Source organism: Mustela erminea, chromosome 17 (assembly GCF_009829155.1).
Source record: "Mustela erminea isolate mMusErm1 chromosome 17, mMusErm1.Pri, whole genome shotgun sequence".
Lineage (NCBI taxonomy): Eukaryota > Metazoa > Chordata > Mammalia > Carnivora > Mustelidae > Mustela > Mustela erminea.
The window spans coordinates 65428766-65434765 of NC_045630.1; positions in this window are offsets into that span (position 1 = coordinate 65428766).

A 6000-nucleotide genomic window follows, 5' to 3' on the forward strand; every position below is an offset into this window, starting at 1 on the left:
TCGAGCCCCATGTTGGGTGTAGAGACTACTTCCAAATAAAAAATATCAATGAATAAAATTCTATTCCTTTATTTGTGGAAGAGAAAGTTGGGTTACAGATGGGCCCAATTTTCTGAATTTTCAAGTTTCCGAGAAATCCCTTTGGACATAGCCTGCATTCCTTGCCTTTCTCTCCCCTTCTGCCTCTTGGGCTGGAGGACCCAGGCCCCGCTACGATTTTATATCACAGCCCACCCAGCACTACCATAAAATCTGCCGTTCCGTCTGGGCTCTCTAGCTTCTCATGGCTCTTCCTTCCTCTCCCGGGGCGAACCACAGCACGTTCCATCTGAACTTAGGTGGGTAGTGTTGGGTCTGCAGAGAAATTGAAATAAGGGAGTCTAGGCCAAGGTTTGGCAAAAAGGTATCTGTTCTTCCTTCCTTGAATACCCACATCCTTTGGCTCTCAGACTGGTTGGAAGGTTTTCCTGGGGTCTAGTTTACCTCTTTGTTTGCATCTTAATTATTCTGGTCTCTTCCCTCCCCTTCTCAAATATAATCATCTCTCTCTCTCTTTTTTGAAGTGTATTTTTCCTACAATAAAATGCAGTTAAGTGTTCAGTTCATTGAGTTTTGACAATTGTATGCTCGCTTATAACTGCTATCCTGATAAGATCTAGGACACAGAAAACCCCAGAATTTTTCTGAAGACCCTTTCCACTTCCATTCAGCAGTTTCCTGAGATGATGATTCTCTTTCTATAACAACTGTGTGTGTGTGTGTTTTAAAGATTTTATTTATTTGAGAAAGAGCAGGAGCACAGAGAGAGACGGGGATCTTTTCTTCCTTCCTTCCTTCCTTCCTTCCTTTCTTCTTTAAGATTTTATTCATTTGAGACAGAAGAACAAGCTTGGGGGAGGAGCAAACTCCTCACTGAGCAGGGAGCATGATACGGGGCTCCATCCCAGGACCCCAGGTTTATGACCTGAAATGAAGCAGATGCTGAACCACCTGAGCCACCCAGGTGCCACATCCTTGATCTCTTCTGTCTTCTATCACCATAAACTAGCTTTTTAGCTCCCATTCCAGCCTGCCAACCTACATGATTTGAATTCTTCTGTTTAGCCAGTGAGGGTCAGAGAGGGTCCTGGAGGTAAACCGAGCTGGCCTGCTGCAGGACCGATCGTGCCCTCTGGCTTGATCATCGATGTTAAGAGAACATTCCTTTCTCCCTCATTAACTGTTTCGTTCAGAATCTTGATAGGCTGTTCCAACCCATTACTTTGCCCTGTAAAGTTCTTCCCTTTCCTCATTAACTATTTTGGCAGGTGAGCCTGGGGGGCCCGGGTCTACCAGATCTCCGTCCCCTTGCCTTCTCTGCCTTTCTTTCCAGACCACACCGAGCTGTTCCCTCTCACCAGACTTTTTCTGCCCCTACCCATGTCCTATCCACTACCTGACAGTTTTGTTGTTAACCCCTCCCAGTTGACTGGAGCTCCTTCAAGGCAGGAACCAGTTAGCAGTCCCTGACCTGTAGAGCCCCACAGCAACGACACAAATTCTCAGTAGGCTTTGGACGAGCCTTACCAGCCTGCCAACTTCCAGAATCTTCCAATTTCAGCCTTTTTGAAACATCGCCACCTGAACAATCTTAAAATAACATTTTTGGGTGCCTGGCTGGCTCAGTCAGCAGAGCATGAGATCTGATCTCAGGGTGGTGAGTCTCAGCAGGAGACATAGAGATAACTTAAAAATCTTAAAAAAATAAAATTAAAAAATAACATTTTTATCTTCTGGTCGGAGTTGATAATTTATAATAAGTCCTTGTTGCCTAGTGGCTCAGGCACATGTCTTGGCCTGGTCTTTTCAGCAATCGGTAGCTGGAATCTGGCATCACCCTGCCTATCCAAACTTCTCGTTCTGCACCTGCCACCACCACTTAGTGGCTTAAAAAGACTTGACTCCCTCCTGACCCTGGCATTTGCTCACCATTTCCCCTGTTTGGGAAGTTTCCAGTCTCTTCTGTTATTATTCTGAATTTCACAAGAATTAGAAGAATGTATTTGGCAGGACACTTGCTGTCCTCATCCAGAGGGCTTTAAAACTGAAGGAAAAGGGAGAAAAATAACCAGATAATATTATATAACTGGATTCCATGAAGGACACGGAAACTGGGAGAATGAGATACGGTACACACTTAGGATGCTGTCTTGTAACTTCAATGGCTCTCTGCCTTTGCTGATTTCCATTTTTTATGGCCGACAACTCCACCAGAACCTGGCTTATAGGAGTTACTTCTAAGGGTAGCATGTAATTATGTAACAAGCAAAGGCTACATAGTGGTCACCACCACTTACTTTTTAGCTATTCCAACTCTCACTTTCTTTATCTGCAAAATGGGGGTTAAAAGACATCTCTTTGGATAGTTGTGGAAGTTTATTAGGACAATATATGTAAAGTACGTGCCATGTACATGGGGATTTAGAGACATATACAGGCGAGTAATAAACACAAAGAGGTATATAAAATAGTATAGGTGTTTTGATACTTGGTGGAAGGGAACTTGTGACAGGCTGCAGGAATGTATGTCATAGTATGAAGAAAATATATTTAATAGAAGAGCCAGATATAAGTGTGCAGCTGGATGGATTTTTACAATGTGGACATACTCATTTAGCCACCACTGTGGTCAGAAAACTTACACTGTACACACAGACTTAAATTCTGTTGCAACTTGCTTTTTGGCCAATTGTACAGTCAATTTTTGTGTACGTTCCATGAACACTTGAAAACAGGGTATATTCTGCAGTTTTGGGCCACAGGGTTCTCTAAATGTCAGTCAGGTCCAGTTAATTAATTATGTTGTTCACATCTATACCTCCCTCTAGAATTTTCTTGGCTGCTTGTTCTCTCCGCTTCTTACAGAGGTACGTTTAAATCTGGCACCATGATAGGGATTTGCCTATTTCTCCATTTAGTTCTCCGATCTCTATTTGGTGGCTGTGTTAGTAGACTGTACACATTTAGAACTGTAACGCTTCTGCCTTAATGGATCCTTTCCTCATTATGTCCTCTTCACCTCACCCCAAAGTCTGTTTTGTCTGATACTAGGACAAGTACACCAGCTTCATTCTGGTCAGTGCTTACATGGGATTTACATTCATGTCTCCTGGGATTCCTATTATCCAAAGAAGAGAAACTAAGCACAGTTAGACACAAGAAGTGGACTATAGGAAAGCAGATTTTTAAGACTGAAAGGAAATGTGAGCAAACTCATGGCTAGAGACTCTAAAGAGAATCTGAGTCAAGAAAGTTGGGTTGTTGGGGTGCCTGGCTCCTCAGTTGGTGGAGCCAGTGACTCTCGATCTCAGGGTTATGGGTTTGAGCCCCACATTGGGTGTAGAGATGACTTAAAAATAAAATCTTAAAAAAAAAAAAAAGTTGAATTGTCAGACTTCCCAGTGGGATAGGATAGCCTTCCCACTCATGCATTCTGCTCGCATTCCCATTCCTAATCATTCCGCAACCTATCAAGTCATCCGATCCATTGACCTTACCAAAATTTTGCCATTTATTATTTTAGTTATTCTTTTGTTTTCCTCCTACTGCAGTAGATTCTATGTGTGGTTCATTATTATCTCATTCCTTTGCATAACTAGGAATAAACTTATCAAGAAAGTTCAAGGGGCACCTGAGTGACTCAGTCAGTTAAGCCTCCGACTCTTGATTTCAGCTCAGGTCATGATCTTGGGCGGTAGGATCATGCCCGGGACTGGCTCTGTGGTCTGCAGAGTCTACTTGAGATTCTCTCTCTCCCTCAGCTCCTCCCCGCCCCCGCACCCCATGCACTCTCTCTGAATTAATAAATAAAATCTTTTAAAAAAGGTTCAAGACCACGGGGCACCTGGCTGGCTCTGTTGGTGGAGCATGCAATTCTTCATCTTGGGACTGTGAGCTCGAGCCCCAGGTTGCGTGTAGAGATTTCCTAAAAAAAAAAAAAAAAAAAAAATCTTAAAAAAAAAAGTTCAAGTCCTATAAAAAGGAAATGTTAAAACACAATGAAAAAAAAAAAACTTTAGAAAGGTCTTATACAAAAGAAAAGACTTTAAAGATTCTTGGATAAGAAGATTCAACTTCCTAAATACATCCATTTAGGTGAAATTAAGAATAGCTAGAAAAGCTAGAAAAAGAACATCAGTGAAGGGGAGCGACTGTTAGTAATTAAAACAAGGGCCATGGATAGAGAGATGAGTTCCATAACCCACACCGTACACCAAACTAAATTTCAAATGGATAATATGGATTAAAAATTTTTTTTCTTTTTCTTTTTCTTCTTTTTTTTTTAAAAAAAGATTTTTATTTATTTATTTTACAGAGAGATAGAGCACAAGTAGACAGAGAGGCAGGCAGAGAGAGAGAGGAGGAAGCAGGCTCTCCACTGAGCAGGAAGTCCAATGTGGGGCTCCATCCCAGGACCCTGGGATCATGACCTGAGCAGAAGGCAGAGGCTTAACCCACTGAGACACCCAGGCGCCCTGAATTAAAAATTTAAAGTAAAAATGGAAACTATCCAGAATTCTTTCATACTGTTTTGCATATTTGAAAGTTTTAAAGGGAGTAGATCTTAAAAATCCTCATCACAAGAAAAAGAAAATTCGTAACTACATATGGTAACAGATATTAACTAGATTAGAGGTCATTTCATACCATATACAAATATGCAATTATTGTTATACATCTGAACCTAACATTATATGTCAAGTTTATCTCAAAGAAATTAATACACAAAGAATTCTTCCATTATCTTAAAGTGGGGAAGATATTTTTAACTTTGAGTCAAAATTTAGAAGCCATTAAAGAAAAGACTGATCAAGGGGCACCTGGGTGGCTGTCGTTAAGCATCTGCCTTCCTCTCAGGTCATGATCCCAGGGTTCTTGGACTGAGCCCTACATCAGGCTCTCTGCTCCGCTAGAGGCCTACTTCTCCCTCTCCCACTCCCCTTGCTTGTGTTCCCTCTCTCGCTGTCTCACTATCAAATAAATGAATAAAATCTTTAGAAAAAAAAGAAAAAAGCAAGCAAGCAAAAAAAAAGAAAATGCAGATAAAGTACGAAGCAAGCAACCGAAAGCCTTCTGCCTGCCTGGCAAAGATAGACAAATATCACACAAATTGAGTCAAAAGACAAACAGCCAACTGGGGGAAAAATCAACTCAGAGTGTATACAAAGGTCTAATTCCTGAACGTATAAAGAACCCTTACAAATGGATTAGAAAAAGACTACCCCAATAAAAAATGAGCAAAACATGTGAAGAGACAGTTCACAGAATACACAGAACTCTTAAGTTAGGGGATACTCAGTTTGAGATACACAAATTAAAAGTAAATGGAAGTTTTAATTCACATTAATCAGATTAACAAAAATGCAAATGTTTGATAAAGCCCTCTCTTGCAAGACTATGGCAGAATAGATACACTAATAGATTATGTAACTATAAATGGGTACAAACTGTAGGGGGCACTTTTTGTCAATATCTTCATATACCTTTAACCAAGCCAGTATTCGCATTTCTGGAGATTTATCCTACAAACAAGCTTCCACCCCCGTGGAATGATAGCCGTGCATGTTTACTCATTTCATTACCCACGTTAGCAAAAGGCTGGAAGTAATCTAGATGCCTCTAAGTTAAAACTGGCTAAAGAAACATCGTAAGCATACAACAGAGTATTATGTAACTGGAGAAAAGAATGAGGAAGCTCTCCCTGTACTCGGGAAGAATCTTCAAGATGCGTTGTAACAGGGCGCCTGGGTGGCTCAGTGGGTTAAAGCCTCTGCCTTCAGCTCAGGTCGTGATCCCAGTATCCTGGGATCAAGCCCCACATCGGGCTCTCTGCTAAGCAGGGAGCCTGCTTCCCTTCCTCTCTGCCTCTCTGCCTCCTTGTGATCTTTGTCTGTCAAATAAATAAATAAAACCTTTTTTTAAAAAATAAAGAATTTATTCATTTATTTGACAGACAGAGAT